Below are 17,290 nucleotides of genomic sequence, written 5' to 3' on the forward strand. Positions count from 1 at the left end.
CATATGGCCTCTCTGACCAGCCCACATCTGTTTCTAAGCTCTCCTGGCACTATGTGACAGTCCTGCATCTGTTCTCCTAATTTCCAAGGAATATTTGTCCCCCACTCTCATGCAAATCCCAGGAAGTCATAGACTCTGGTTTTTAGGTTTTTTTTTTTTTCTTTCTCCTTTCCTACAGTGTTTTCTTCTTGTAACTTAAATTTTAGAGGAAATTTCATACATGAGTACCAAATTCACATCACATCAATCCCTCTCCCCCTCCAATTCCTCCAACTTCCTTTCAAATTCTTGACCTTGTTACATGGATGATAGATGGCTGATAGATAGATGATAGATAGATAGATAGATAGATAGATAGATAGATAATAGATAGATAAATGATAGATAGATCATTCTATTCAGCCAGCTGAGTCCATTTACTGTTGCTCATGTCTGTGTCTAGAGCTGACTACTTGGGGCTAGATAGCTCTGTCAAGAAGACTGATTCTCCATCACTGTGTAGCCCTTAATTTCCTGATGCTCTTCATCTAGGTGTGGGGCCTTGTGAGAGCTCTTGTATCCCTACTGGCATATCATCTACTGCTGCCATTGAACGAGCTTTATTTATGCAACTGTATTGTTGAGAGTTTATGGATGTACCTTTCTTGTCATAAAAGAAAGATACGACCTCACGGCAGGTTCCCTGTTCCTCTGAATCTTACAGTCTTTTCATCCCTTCTTCTATGATCTTCCCTGACCTTGGGTGAAAGGTGTCTGTTGTAGATGAACCAACTGGGACCGGTCATTCCGTGGTTAGTTGGTCTCTGCATTTTGAACAGTGGTGGTTCCTGTGGTGGTTCCTGATGGAGGATGGGAGGGAAGCTTCTTGGCTGAGGGATGAGAGCAACACTTACCTGTAGGACAAATATTTAGAATGCAGTTGGCAATTATACTGGTTTGGGAACGTGGCAGTAGTGGGTTCTCCTCTAGGTCTATGACCTCTCTAGTCACAGGTAATTGACTAGGTTTATAGTACTAGCCATTCGTTCCTATCAAGCAGCTATCAAGTAGTACTAAATGGCTATTGGCTACCTGCAAGGTATTCTCTTTTTTTACTACTATTAACCAAATGGGTTGGAATGTAAATGGGTCCACACCACCAAAACATTGCCCATTGTTATGCCAGGGAGTTTAAGAGCTGAAAAATGGAGCTGCTCTGGTTAAGTACTTGCCACACAAGCACAAGAACTTGAATAAGATTCCCAAAACCCTTATAAGAAAGCTGGATGCTATGGTGTACTTATAAACCCATTACTCGGGAGGTGGGGCCAGGCAGACCCCTGGGGGGGGGGTTCACTGTCCTGCCAGCCTAGGCTAACTGGCAAGCCCCAGGATAACAAGAGACTTTGTCTCAAAACACAAGATGGATGACTCCTGAGGACCAATACCCAAAGGCTGATCTCTGGCCTCCACACACATGCACACTTGCCCCCATTTATATACACCTACATACATGCATGCACACATGCTACATACATGTCCACATGCACCATCATCTCAGAAGCTGTTAGGAAAGCACAAAAGCACACTCTTGGCTTCCCAGCCTTGTCATGCTTTCTTGCCACTTTTCAAGCCATAAATCACTTTCTCACTTCAAACTCCACTTCACACTGTGTAGCTGAACGCTGGCCTAATGGTGGTAATTAAGGCTGGGGGGAAGCTGCCTCTGGGTGGGAAATGGAGGAATAGCTGGAACAGGAAAGAAGCATCCCCCAGTGAGCCACAAAAGCAGCATTGGTCAGGGAAGCATGCATTTGAAGTGGGGGACATGGAAGCGTTTCTGTGAAGAGCCAGGCCTGCCATTACCACAGCTGGAGGCTGCCGAGTTCTCACTCCCTGGGTTTTCTTTCCAAATCTTTCGGAAAAATCCTCACAACTTACATGAAGCCTTTTACATTTATATTAGATTTTATTTTCATGTGTGTGGGGTGGGGAGTGGAGATTCTTGGGGGGGGTTGTTTTGTTTTCTTTTACTTTTAAGTTAAATTAGACTCAGTTCAGTTCTGCTTTAAATATAAACCAATCCTTTTGTCCTGGGTGCTTTGAGGCCACACTGTCTCTGTGCCTACTTCTGGATGCAATAATTGTGGCTTTGGGTTAGCCCTGCCCAGACTTTGACATTTGGGGATGCAGATGCACCTGGGAACCTCCCACTTCAGTTCAGATTACATAGAAACAAACCAATGACAAAGGACAGGAAGGAACTGGGGATGTTGCTCTGTGGCTGGGCACCTGCCTGGCATATGTGAGGCCCTAGCTTCACCTTCTCTACCATCAAATATAAACCAAAAGGACAGGTAGTATCTCTGGGGGTCAGAAGAGGGCAGATAATGGCTTAGCCATTTAGAAAACTTTGAAACAAAAGAAACAACAGAGGCAGGAACCTGGGCTGGGACTATGGCTCTCTCCAGTGCTGAATCTGCTGATGCTGACAGCCTTCACACCATCAGTACCACCCCCACCCCCACCATCACCCCCACCACCACCTACATCCACCATGGTCATGTGAGGACAATAACAACTTTCTCATAAGAGCTCTTGGATATATCCTGAAAAAATAACACAAGTGGATAGCATTGACTGATGTAATGTGCTCAATAAGCAAGCATTGGCTAGTGATTAGCTTTGCCTCTGTAGCAATTACTATGGAAACAGGACCCTACAGAGACTTGGGATTTGGAGCAAAACTATACCACTGTAAAGATATACTGAAGAGAAGAAAGAAAGCATCACAGGTCATCTAGTAGCTGGCATCATCCCACTCAGCCCCTTGGCACACTGTGACCATGCACTTTTCATGAAGAATACAATTCAAAGTGCCCATTCTGCAAGTGCTGACCTCACCAAGACTTTGCTGGGATTCGCAGAGGAGGATGAAGTCAAGCCTGTGGTTATGATTGCAGACTCCAGAGTTGCTATGTGCAGAATAGCTATGGACAAAGATGTTGGAAGGATTAATGTGTTTGTCAAGGCCTATCAGAGATCCCAGCATCCACCCAATGGAAACAAGTCACTGCAAGACTCACTGTTCACTGGGACTTCACTCTCTTTTTAGCCACAAACCAGCAGTGCTGTGCTAGGCTGTCTTTTCTAGCTTGTACCTTCTGGGTTTGTGACAGTTTGTAGCAAGGGACTGAAGTGAACTGTTCACTGCAGTGCCAGGTCATACACGGCTTGCAAAGGGCAGGGGGTGCTCACTAGTCTTCTGGCTGGGCTAGGGTTGTCCAGATGCCGCACTAGCCCAATACTGAAGATGAGGATAGTTTAGACATCATTTTGGGGGTCCAGCCAGTAGGGAGTCAATTGGTATGGCTGCGTTAGCTAATTCCAGGTACTGTAGAAAAGAAAAGGGGGTCGGGCTGTGGGGTGTGGCTGGGTTGAGAAGACAGTGCAGTTGACCAGAGTTTAATTCTGACAACTCATGTACAACAGAGCCAGGCCTCTTCCTGTGATCTTCTCACACTGAAGAGACCAGACAGGCACGTGTTCTCAGGACCCTTCTAAAGTCATCTAATCCCAATGACCTCCCAAATGTTTTCCCTCCTAATGCTGTGACAGTGAGTGGAAGGGTTAAAGTGAAACTGGGACAGACAGGAACTCACTAACAGTGGCTCCAGGAGCCTGCTGAGGTCCAGGTGTAAACTTTTTGTTTGGGTATTGTTGCGAGTAGAATTGTACTCCATCACAAAACTACATGTTGACAGGTTATGCCTCAGTACCTAATGCTATGGGTGAGCATGCAGAAGGCCCTACATTCCTTCCTCAGCTTCCAAATAGAAGGAATAAAAATAGAGAAGAAGGAGTGGAAGGATGGAGAAGAGGGAGAAGAAAATAAGGAAGAGATGGGATGGAGAGATGGAAAGAGGAAGTTAAGGAGAGAGGATGGTCAGGAGGCAGAGGGAGCGGCTGTACGTGAGGGCTCATGGCTGTAATCTTAGTACTGTGGGTACTGAGGTAGGAGGATCTAAAGTTTGAGACCGGCCTGGGTGACAAAGTGTAACCCTGCTAAGAAAAAATTTTAAAATAAATAAAAAAGTGATTAAAGAAATAATGAGTTTTACATGAGATCAGATGGGGAAGCCATAATCCTATCCGACTGGTGTCTTTATGTGAAGAAGAGGAAAAGGTGCAGACATGTATGGAGGGTCATAAGAAAATGATCATCTATAGGCTAAGTCCCCACTTTTCCTTCAGAGGTGGATTAATTTGGATTTATGAAATGAGTCCCAAGAAATAGAATTCATCAGAAAAGAACATGGGCTGGAGACCACAGAAACAGCCTAGCCAGGCAGATACATAGACACAAGAGCTCTGTCCTGAGACATCAGGGCAACCTTGTGACCAGAACAAGGAAAGACATATGGCCCTAGAACATGGCAGGTTCACAACAGATGACAGCTGTACATCCTAGATAGCCTCAATAGGAACACTGGAGCTTCCCATGAGGCCAGGGATGCTTGACCACAGGTCAGAACTGAGCCCAGCTATGGGATCCTGACACAGCGTGAGAGAATCCCTTCTCCATGGACAGCCACAGCCTCTGGGAAGTCTCTCTGCCTGCTATTAACGTTTCTGAGGCCTGTTGCTGAGACTAGGCCCAATAGAGAATGGCTTAGAGGGGACTGATTACTGCAAGGGACAGAATCCCCAAAGGCCAACAAGCTCGCTGTCTGTAGATACCAAGTACCTCCAGGGAGGAGTTTCAGGGGTCACAGAATGCCATGCTTCCTTTCAGAGACACAAGTTTCAGGTTCTAACATGTCCCATCTTCTTGAAAGCTGGCATTTGATATTTTGTGAACATCACCTGGGTGAGCTACAACTTATTTCTGAAGAGGGAAGTCTTCCAAGGCGTGAGCTCCTAAGTCTCTTGACTTAGAGTGTGGTTCAGTAGTATAGCATTTGCCTGGCATGGGCAAGCCAGCTTCAGTCTCCAGCACCATTTTTCCATGATCAAGTCATCCCAAGTGCAGACCAACTGTATTAATAACACCATAATGTCCTATCATTTACATGCATTAATGGTACATGAAGCTTTATAGTCCAACAATCATGAATGTGTTTTGTTAGAAAATAGAACCCTTCAATCCTGTAGGGAGTAAATGGAATTGTTTACCCATACACTGAGGACTGGGGCTGCAGCTCAAGTGGCAGAGTACTTACCTCACATACACAGAGTCCTGGGTTGGATTTCCAACGCCACATAAACTGGGCATCGGGTACAAGTATATAACCCCATTACTTGAAAGAGGGAATCAGGAAAATCCACAGTCCATGGTCATCCTCAACTACATAACAAGTTCAAGGTTGTCCTGGAATAGATGAAACCATGTTAGAAAAAGAGAAAGGAAGGAAGGAAAACAAGCACATTGTGCTTAAGCCTTCTGAGTATAATAATTATATCCAAGTATGTGATTAATTAGTTTGGGATTATGTTGAGTCAGGTATTTATTTCTTTTTTTTTTTTTTTTTTTTTTAAAGATTTATTTATTATATGTAAGTACACTGTAGCTGTCTTCAGACAAACCAGAAGAGGGCGTCAGATCTTGTTACGGATGGTTGTGAGCCACCATGTGGTTGCTGAGATTTGAACTCTGTACCTTTGGAAGAGCAGTCGGGTGCTCTTACCCACTGAGCCATCTCACCAGCCCCAGGTATTTATTTCTAATAGACACATTTTTAGCATCTAGATAACAACAATCAATTCCCAAGAATTTATTTGCTTACCAAAGTCTTTATTAACTTGTGTATCATTAATGTGAATTTGGGGCACATGTTTTAGTTCCACACAGATATTTACATTTTAGAATATATTTGTTTACTGTAGCACCAAATGCTGTAATAAATCACGGCCTTAGCTTTAATTGAGGGCGGGGGGGGGGGCTTTGAAAAGCAAAATTTCTCTAAATATCCAACCAAATGAAGCATGACCAAGGCAATAAGTGTTAGGGCTGAAGCATGGCCAAAGCAATAAGTGTTAGGGCTATCTTTAAGACATATTTGTCATATGGCTTGAGGGATGCTTAAGATCACTGGCAACTCTTATGGATGACTTGGGGTTAGTTCCCTACACCTACATGGCAGCTCACAACTGCCTGTAATTCTGGTTCCAGGAGATTCTGCGCCCTCTACTGGCCACTATAGGTACTGTATGCATGTGGTACACAGACATACATCTAGGCAAAACATAAAATAAACAAATCTTTAAAATGTATTTGTTTTTATAGTTTTAATCTGCACTGTCCACCAAAAGTGGACATGGTCCACCATGCGTGGACAGTCTGGTCCCCAATGTAGCAATGTTCATGGGTGGGCCTTGGGGGAAGTGAGGGTCAGGAGGGATTCGAGCTCATGTGTGGTCAGATTCATAATGTGCATGGAAGGGGGGGGCTGGGAGAGAAGCAGAAGTGATTTTTGAGAACAGAAGCTTGGAAAGAACAAAGAGAAGGCCACCAGGTGTTGTCTCTACCCAACTAAAAAGAGCAAAGAGGGTTGTCATAGTAACAACTGTGATCAGTATAATGCATGTGTCTTAATCAGAGTTTCTATTCCTGGACAAAACATCATGACCAAGAAGCAAATTAGGGAGTAAAGGGTTTATTCAGCTTACATTTCCACATTGCTATTCATCACTGAAGGAAGTCAGGATTGGAACTCAAGCAGGTCAGGAAGCAGGAGCTGATGCAGAGGCCATGGAGGGATGTTACTTACTGGCTTGCTTCCCCTGGCTTGCTCAGCCTGCTCTCTTATAGAACCAAGACTACCAGCCCAGAGATGGCACCACTCACAAGGGCACCTCCCACCTTGATCACTAATTGAAAAAAATGCCTTGCAGCTGGATCTTGTGGAAGCACTTCCCCAATGAAGCTTCTTTCTCTGTGATAACTCCAGCCTGTGTCACAAGTTGACACAAATCTGTTGTAGGCATAAGCCGGCCTGCAGCCTACATGAACCTGGTATTTCTGGAAGACAGGCTGGGGCTGAAAGAGACTAGACTGTGAGAGAAAATAGTGAAGCCAAGACAATTTTTTTTCTCTGATCAAGGCCCACAAGTTTACTAAGAGACTGTGCTTATAAGGGTAAAGGCCCATCCCCCTGCCAGTCCATTCTTGGTGCCTGGAGCCAGCCTGTAGGTGACATGCAGGATAGGATGTGTCTCCAGAATGTCTAAAGGGTCTCTCAGCAGGTAGCAGAGTCTCGGGGAAGAGCAGCGGTAGTTGACATAACAATATAGCCATCTAAGTAGGAAGGCTACTCCCCAGGTGATCTCATATTCAGTGGCAGCAAAGTCTGAATCAGCCTGCTTCAAGGCAGGGGGAGGCTAAAATTTCCCCCCTGGTTATATAATAAAAATAGCTGGACCGAGACATAAAATTTATTTATGCTCCATAATCCTGCCTGGGAGTGATGATGGCTGGCAGCCGCGCCTGGCTTAGGAAATCTCAGATTTTCCCGAGCCATTCTTATCCATCAAGGAGTATACATGCAGCTTGTTTGTGTTTATTTTACACAAACATGGCTCTGTGGTGTATTATTAACAAATCACGGCCTCTTGGCATGTACCTCTGTCTTAGATTGATATGGCTCCGAAATCTGGTTGTCCGTCATTGACTGTCCGGCCCTCATAGCACACTTTATTCCCAAAACAGAACAAAGCCACAATATATACTTAATATGCTTCTTCATATTGATGAATTTCTGCCACCTGTGCTTGCTGGAGGCGAGGCTGCAGGCTTGCTGAAATCAGGCTGTAAGGAGAGACTGACCAGCTTGAAAAAGTCGAGATAGTTGAAAAGCAACATGATAAAAGCTTCTTTGGGGAAGTCCAGGTACTTTATTCAGTTGCAAATTAGCAACGATCAGGCTCAGACTCTGACCTCCCAGTGTGGGGGAGGTGACTTTGAGAACTAACAGAAAAGCCAAAAATTCTCTGAAAGTGGAGGCTGTGCTCCAAATTAACGTTTTCGACTAAAAGGGATTTTTAGCCGTCAATGAGGTTAGAATCATACTTACTAGAAGATTCAGGATCTGTGTTCACTTGACGAACCAGTCTTTCAGGCAGCCATCGCACTCCATCTTCTTTTTGTGAAAAAACACAGACAGAACCTCTTCCCCAGATTAAAACGGGGTCTGGACTATTCCACGAATTAGTTAATGGGTCCCGCCATTTAACCATGGCATAAGAACTGGAAGTAACTGGATGCCAGTGGCGATCTGCTGCAGACTGACCTTTAACATCAGTTTGCAAAAAATTTTTAAATGAACAAGATGTGCTTTTGGTGACTTTTGGGGGTATAACTGCCCCTGTTTTGTTTTTAAAAGCCAATCTTTCAGAGTGCTATGAGCACGTTCAACAATTCCTTGTCCCATGGGGTTATAAGGAATTCCAGTTTTATGTTTAATACCAATTTCCTTACAAAATGAAGTAAAATTGTTGTGTGGCATTAAAGGCTTATAAACAATGATCAATTACATTTCTAGAGGCCTCTCTGGCATGTAGAGAAGCAAAAAGAAATCCTAAACAAGTGCCAATACAAACATGTATATATTTTAATTTTCCAAATTCCGCATAATGAGTTACAACCATTTGTAGCAATTGATTAAGTATAAGTCCTCAAGAATTAACACCATTATGTGGAAACAGGTAGGAACTGAGGACACTAAGAACAATTTTTTTACAATTTGATATGCACATTCTCTAAAAATAACAAAATATTATCTTAAGTTTTGATTATATAAAGAACGAGATTATATGGCCAATTATTCTTATGTAAGGCCTATAATCTGCCTGAGATATAAATATAGTATGGCATTGCCTTAAGGTCTTGTCCAGGCAATCTAGAACACATTTTGAAATGTCCAAAAACAGTCTTCTAAAATAACAGCATTTTTTCTTATAAGTTGTATATGCATAAACCATTGCAAATTTGAGAATTTATAGTATCTGAGAGATGAACAATTTTAAGCAACTGTAAGTTCTGAGATATATATTGATAAATATACAAATTAAAGTTTGATTATTCAACATTTTAAAATATCATCTACAGCACACAATTTAATTATCTATGCTGAAGCAGGAGGAAACTCAAAAGAATAAGCGTGTGATTCTTCACATACACTTTTCTTCCCTAGAAGGGCTGTTTTTAAACACAGTAAATGGGATGCATGCATGCATGAATTTATAGAAGGTACAAAAGCATGCATAAAAACAATTTTTAACTTATCTTTAGGATAGTGATTATCAATTTTATTTAAAATGATGGTATGCAATAGGCCAAATATCAATATTCTGCAATAACCAATTAAATTGCTGTTTGGAACAAGGAACAGACACTTTGCCAGGTTCTTAAGACACAGGTTTTTTTGTCATAGGTTTTCTAAGATATATGAATTTCTCTTACAAGCCTTTATTAGCACCATAGCGGCCTTAATAGGATGTTAAAACTTTACTTTGAGGTGAACGCCACCTCGGCCTCCCCTGCTGCCAGCTTACTGCTCAAGCCGAAGAGGCTGAAGTGGCCAGCCAGGAAGCCCACGTAGAGGTGGTAAAACACCCTGAGCCCAGCAGGAAAAATATGGCCACCCTCAGCAGGGACAGGCGGATTGCCCATGGGGGCCATGGTGCATGACCGATGATAAGGCCACTTCAGGCCCGTCGCTGAGTCCACTACAAAGGCACCCACTTCCTGGCGCCCTCCTGTGCCATCACCACTCAGGGAAAGCCATGCTGCCACTGCCCCCCACGCCCCACCTTGCAGCAGCCAGTAGCTGGCCGATCGGCGTTCCGCATAGGCCAACAGTCGGCTGGGAGGTGAAGAAAGATGATTTTTCATTAATGTTTTCTCTTGCCAAAGAATTGCTGTGGGCACATTTAATAACCATAACTAAAATAAGCAGCTAATATTTAATTACCATTGAGTATAATTGATAACAATTATAAAAGCTTCCTTTATTTTCTGGAAAGCCTTTTGTTCTTTACTAGTGGATGTTATCTTGAACATCCAAGAAAGGTTTAAGTCACTTTAAGACCTTAAGGTGAGGTCTTAGCCAATTAACATCTCCTGGAAGCTTTTGAAAATAAAATTTTGAAGCAAATCTATTTCTCTTTCTTAGATTTTCTGCACCACAATTTTCTAGTATAACTAAAACCCTAAATATTATAAAGATATTGCCTCTGAATCTTATGGAGCAACAAATACTCCCCAGAACTTTAAAGCTCATTGTGTGAGAGCAAAGATTTGAAGTAAACTTCCCTTGAGAGGCATTAGCTAATAAAATACTTTCCACTTAGGAAACAATATACACTGAAAGATTCAAACTCTTAGCTTCTTGTATTGAAGCAGAGACAATAAAATTTTTTCTTACATAATGTAAAGCTATAGTAGCCATACCTAGAGGCAAAATTTTCCAGTGGTCACCAGTTCACTAGAAGTAAACCCTTTACAATTATCAGGATGCAAAGGAAAAAACAAACTTTTAAATCTATAATAATTTTGCATGAAGTAGGCAAGCCAGATTGTAATGGCTTTATAAGTTCTACAGTCTGATTGACCTTTTATAATTTTTGAATTTGAACTTTATTTAGAACAACATCTGGAGAGATCTGCAACGATGTTCTTTTAGGTAAAAGAAAATTCCCCTGGAGGCAAGGAGAGGCAAGGTTCAAGAACTTCCTTAGGCATCTTTTGCAAAACAAAAGAAAGTCATACAAGCTCAGAGGCTTCTCTGAGCTTTGTTCTTCTTGCTGTGAGGACAGATTTTAGAATTTTTAAGTTTCCTTTGCAATATTAGGCTATAACTACAACTTTGGGAAAGCAAGACCCATTTTTAAAACAATTTATCATCTTTAGAATCAATATTAGAAACATTACTATCATGTTATGAAGTTTGGATGCAAATTTACTCCTATGAATACATGACAGTGCAAATTTTAATGCTTCATTAAAGAGACATTGTTTTAAATCTTATCTTTAAGTCTACCTTTTAGGATAAGTATCACATTAAATGTTATCTCAACTAGAAGTATCCTTAGAGGCCTGGTTTTTTTTGGTCTGCTTTATGCCACATGTTTGAAAGACTCCAAACCTGAGTTACTAATTTAAAGCTGTCTTGCTACCAATGTTACACCTTTTAATCATACCCAATAACTTATAAGCTAATATTCTATGATGAAGACACGCGGAGCATATTATACCTTTAAGACCAGTAAAAAACCAAATTAAGTGACTACAAGAATCCTATAAATTTAGACCAAAGAATTTTAATTTTTCTAGCTATATTTATAAGATAAAAAAGCACTTTGTCATTTACTAAACACAATAATTACAATTGCAGAGAATTTTCTAGGAAAAAACTATCAGCTTATTTGCCTTAAAACTAAGAGGTTGCAGACTCCTTTTCCTTAAAAACAGTTTTTTCAGCAGTGGCTCTCCTGCTGTGCTTGATTCTTGGCTAAAGTATGGGCCACTCTTGGGCTTTGCCGAACCAACAGATAAAGTCTTAGCCATTTTTATTTTCCAACATGAAACATAGAACATTCAGTCATTCAGACAATGAAACAAAACATACATGAATTGACACGTGAATGGATTGGTGCACCAGACATAGAAAATACAAAGAGGGTAGAGAACTTCTGCTGTAGGGGCCAGAGATAATAACACAGGGCACCCCCCCCATCCCCCCGATTTCTCTCTGTCTCTGGGACAGTTTCAAAATCCATTTTCTTTTCTTTTCTTTTCTTTTCTTTTCTTTTCTTTTCTTTTCTTTTCTTTTATTATATTATTTTAAACCCTAGTCCTCTCACCTGAAGCAGCTCTTGAAAGCTTCGGACAACCACCTGTTTTGAAGTTTCTAGTCCCTTGTTGCCAAACCCTAAGTGGAATCAGCGCAGGGTCAGCACTGTTCCAACTTAGTCCATATCCTACCACACTTCCAGCAACACTTTTAAAAAGTAAGTTTAAAACCAGCGCTAACATAAATACCTGTTACTCACTGTGCCCTATAAGATCTTCTTATCCTTTCCTTCTCATGGAGCTCCACACATAAGACAGTGATCCCTCAGTGTTTCCCCACTATTCCCAGGTTCCCGTTCATGACACCAATCTGTTGTAGGCGTAAGCCAGCCTGCAGCCTACATGAACCAGGTATTTCTGGAAGGCAGGCTGGGACTGAAAGAGACTAGACTGTGAGAGAAAATAATGAAGCCAAGACAATTTTTTTCTCTGATCAAGGCCCACGAGTTTACTAAGAGACTGTGCTTATAAAGGTGAAGGCCCATCCCCCACCCCACCCCCCGCCAGTCCATTCTTGGTGCCTGGAGCCAGCCTGTAGGCGACATGCAGGATAGAATGTGTTTCCAGAATGTCTCAAGGGTCTCTCAGCAGATGGCAGAGTCTGGGAGAAGAGCAGCGGTAGTTGACATAACAATATAACCACCTAAGTCAGGAGGTTACACCCCAGGTGATCTCGTATTCAGTGGCAGCAAAGTCTGAATCAGCCTGCTTCAAGGCTGGGGAAGGCTACACAAAACTAGCCAGTACAGCATATAATACTAAAGTGTCGTGCTTCTTTGACCACGGCCTTTAGAACAAGAAAAATTTTATATCACAACTCATAACCAACAAGAGCATCAGGCTCATCTTTCCTTGCACAATGGACAAGGTGCCCCATGTCCTGCAGTGGATGTGGCTTTCTAGTATGGGAACATAATACTTTCCTGTACTTTTGAATACACATTTCATAGAACACAGTACAATTCCTTATGGCTGAAATGCAATGTGCATACCTATGTGTTACTCACTGTGCCAATAACCAGAAGAGTGGAGTGTTTAGTGTTTCCATGCACAGTTGGCTTTAAATATCTTAGGTGGTAAACTTGTGTTTTTAAAAAGAGAGCAAGAATGTTTCTCACAACAGGGCCTGTGTTGTTATATATTTGTACTGCATTTAGTACTCTCTGTAGTGGAGGTGCTTTGTTTAATTATGGGAGCGCAACTTCAGCAAGACACAGCACACTCAACTTCACGCTCGACACCAAAGCTGATGGTGAGGCCATTCTGAAAGGCCTTCAGTCCATTTTTTCAGGAGCAGGGGATGACAGAGTCAGTGCACACCTGGCAGGACCATGGCTATTTAGCAACTTTCATGAACAAGAATGGCAGCTTTGCCAATTTGTGAATTTATCCACATGGACTGGTGTTGCTGGACCTTCAGAGGTATGACAGTGATGTGCAAGGCAAACAAGAAACTGACAGCCGTTTGAACAAAATAGAATTAAAAATGAAATAATTGAGTCAAGACAGTACTGGGTGGGTGAAGTGATTATCACCCATAGTTTGAGGAGGGGTCACTGACAGATACTGGCCTACTGCTGATGGGTGACTGGTTGAGTGTGATATAGACGAAGTGGTGTATGATGAAGATTCACCAAATCAGAACATCAAATCTCTACACCCAAAAGCAGTTTGGGAATATTCTCATCCTTGCTACACCCACTCCAGTGAAGCCTGCGTGACAGGTCTAAAGGCTTGGACACAGTCCTGAGGCAAAGAGTTTCATGGAAACTCAGTCTCCTGGAACCTTAGCACGAATGCTCCAAACCTGTCCCTGCGTTACTCGGTGTGTGGATTTGTGTGCTTTCCTTTAGTATTATTTTATTATAGGTGCCTCCAAGAAATGACTTTACTAATTCCTAAATCAGGTTGAGCTTTTCACCAATGTCCTAGGCAGTCCTTGAGCTGACCCTGGGCTTGGAATTTCGTAAGAATGTCATTCATCCAGACAAAATTCCCCAGTGTTGACAGTAATCAGGCATCTCAGTTTGCCAGATAGGAGCTAGTATTCTCAGGGATAGTTCAAAATAGTAAACTTAGAATTCTCATTACAGACATGAATGACAGCCTACATTACATAATAGTAGAAAGAAGGTGGGTTGGGTTTTAGGAGGAACTGAAGTATTTTATTATTCATGAAAGGGTTAGTAGAACAGAATTTCCCTGGTGCATTTTTTTTTCACTAGGCCCAGAGGAATAACATAATTCGGTGGGTTTAACAATAGACTAGCATTGCATCAGACCTTTCACCTGGCTCCTGTGAATAGTTGATTTTATATAGGGCTGTTCCTATCTCAGTTGTAAACATTGCTTGGCTCCCGTTAGTTTTTTATGTATGCATTTTCTTTGTTTTGTGTAAAGAACCATTGTGCATCTCGATGTACCTTGGCTGATGTATTTGCCTAGCTTTCTTGTTTTTCTTCTATATTATAAGTCTGGTGCTCGCTTTGAGACATTACATTCAGATACAACACTCCCTTGTGTTCGAGTCTGTTTGTCACTTTTGGCCAACTCCCTGCCCACCTGTACCGGGACCCTGATTCTCCCGAGGATTGAGGGGCCAACTGAGGTCAGTCCGTGGCACATCCTCAGTGGGGATGTTAATTTGGCAGAGAATGACTTGGCCATCATGGGCAATGGTAAAGAAGACTACACTGGCAAAGATGTACTAATTCTGGTAGGTGGCATATTATGTGAAATTGTCAAACTGAAACCAAAGATGGTCACTATGGTAGAGATTAACCCAATGGTAATGATGGATTAAGAAATACATGAAGAGAACATGTGGAGATGTCTTAGACAATCTCAAAGGAGACTGCTATCAGGTTCTTATAGAAGACTGTATCCCAGTACTGAAGAGGTACGCTAAAGAAGGGAGAGAGTTTGACTGTGTGATTAGTGATTTAACAGCTGTCCCTGTCTCTACATCTCCAGAAGAAGATTGCATATGGGAGCTCCTCAGACTGATTCTCGACCTGTCAATGAAGGCTCTGAAACAGGATGGAAAACACTTCACACAGGGGGATTGTGTCAACTTGACTGAAGCCCTGTTGCTCTATGAAGAACAGCTGGGGTGCCTATATTGTCCTGTGGAATTCTGAAAAGAGATTGTCTGTGTCCCTTCATACTTGGAATTGTGGGTATTTTACACTGTTTGGAAGAAAGCTAAGCCTTAAAGATGAGCATGCCCTGAATGATGTGTGCTGCAAGCCTCCTTCCTGACCTCCATATGCCGTATGTGCCATCAAATGAGTCAGGCAACTGCTCATGAATTCCTTCTAGTGGTTTTCATTTTTAATTATTATTTTTAATTTTAAAAAGCCAATGAGAAAAATGTATGTTTTGATGAGTTAGGGTGTTCATTTTTAAAAGACAGTCGAAGGACAATTAGACAACCTAGCAAAGACTGCAGAATGCACTGTCCCCCTAGAATGTGATTTTTTTTTTCTCTGTGTGGAGTTTGGGTTTTCATTTTGGTTTCAGTAGAACTTTAATTTGGACATGTGGAGGAATGAACATCATTGTTTTGTTCTGGAGAGAAGTTCCTGATAGTGTTTCTCCCCTCTCATCCCCAAAATTGACTTAGATATTAAAATGTGGTGCTTTTAAAGGTTTAAAAAGAGTGATTAGCAGTGCTTCAATTAAAATGACAAAGGATACAGAAAAGGAGGGAAATTGTGACAGATCTTTGGAGGAAAATGGGGCCAAATTGAGATCATGTTATGTAAAATAAGTCAGACTCAGAAATACAAATATTGCATGTTTCTCTTCTATGCCTAATATACATTTCAACAGAAAGACAATGGAAGTAGAAGGGTGTTGGAAACCGGGCTGCAGCTAGCATAAACTGGGTTACACCTGAGAGGCAAACCAGGCCTGAAAAGAGAGAGGAAACTAGGCGGACAAGAGAGAAATGGAGCCAAGACAATGTTCTGATCAAGGCTCAAATGTTTAATAAAAGTCTGCGCTTATAAAGAGGGAAACCCATCTCCTGTCACGCCAAGTTTCTTGATGTTGAGATGTTAAGTTGTCAGCACAGCCTTTTAGCAGAAAGCTGCCAAATTCACAGGTTGTGGTTAACTCTGGAAAATCTTGGAGAACTGGTTCAGCCTCACGGCAGGTGGCAGGCAGTGTCACATCAAAGGAAACTAGCTGAGTCAGAGAAGCAGCACCACAGGTGGCCCCGCCTCAGTGGCATATGGTCTGAACCAGCCTGCCTAGGCTGAAGGAGGTTACAGAGGGCCTATGTGGGAAGGGAGGCAAGAGAGGCAGAAGGTGGGTAAATATTATTAGTGTAGGTAATGGCTATACCTGGTTGTCAATAAGGAATGAACTACAATCCAGAATTGTAGGGACACATTTCTGACCTGGATCTTGGCAAGAAGATCTCTAAGTTCATGGTCAGTCTGTGACAAAACAAGTCCAGATCCAGGAGTGGTGGCACACACCTTTAGTCTGGGTCACACCTTCTGCTGGAGACCTACATAAGGACATTGGAAGAAGGAAGAGTCACTCTTCTTCACCCGCTTGCATTGACTTGCCAGCACATCTGCTGGAAGCTACTTCTACAGAAGGCCAGCTGAAACAACTAGCCTGTGGGGCTGAGCAACTACTAGATTCTTGGACTTCCCATTCACAGATGACCATTGTTGGGGAGCTGGACTACAGACTGTAAGTCATCATAACAAATTCCCTTACTGTATAGAGACTACCCATGAGTTCTGTGAATCTAGAGAACCCTGACTAATACAGTGTACATTGTCCATATGAACAAAAAATTACTATGAAACACAGTGATGTAAGATTAACATATACTAGTAAAATGACTATTTCTACAGATCTGTGTCATTTCCGACCTATCACACTACAATAGTTAGTATAAATTAGAGTACTACCTAAATTGCAATGCCTTAGAGTTTTAATAAAGGATTGAATTCTTTATTTCTCCCTAGCCAAGGCATGCTGCTGACAACCACCTTCTCCAAGATTCCTTCAAAGGCTCTTTGCTTCCCTCAGAGCTTTCTGCCATCTTTCTTTTATCCTAGAGAAATGTCTCCAGCAGTCCCGTTCCTTTATGCGGGGTTGTGTTTGATCTACTGTGCATGCTTATTTATTCTTATTAATGCAGCTACAAAATGTAGCAGTGCAGTCCTCTCAGGTCACCTTTCTTGAGGAAAGATGCCTTTGTTGTTTTTGCAACAAATGACAGACTTCCAAGCTGATGCTATCAGTACAGCTTGTTCACCAGAAGAGCCATCCCTTGAGGAAAGCCTAGATGATGCATGGCATGTTTTTTAAAATAATTTTTAAAACACTGACATTTTAAATAACTTAAAGCGCAGACACTTGCTAGAGGCCTGTCCCAGCCTTAGGGGAGCAGTTCTGGGGTGGAACCCAGAGTTGGCTGAAGGCTAAACAACT

General features: G+C 42.1%; 1 pseudogene; it reads left to right on the forward strand.

The window, feature by feature from the left end:
- Positions 1-13,090: 13,090 nt before the first annotated feature.
- Gm7441 lies at positions 13,091-15,611 on the forward strand (annotated as a pseudogene).
- Positions 15,612-17,290: the final 1,679 nt, after the last annotated feature.

The sequence above is a fragment of the Mus musculus genome, chromosome 13, assembly GCF_000001635.26.
Source record: "Mus musculus strain C57BL/6J chromosome 13, GRCm38.p6 C57BL/6J".
Taxonomy (NCBI): domain Eukaryota; kingdom Metazoa; phylum Chordata; class Mammalia; order Rodentia; family Muridae; genus Mus; species Mus musculus.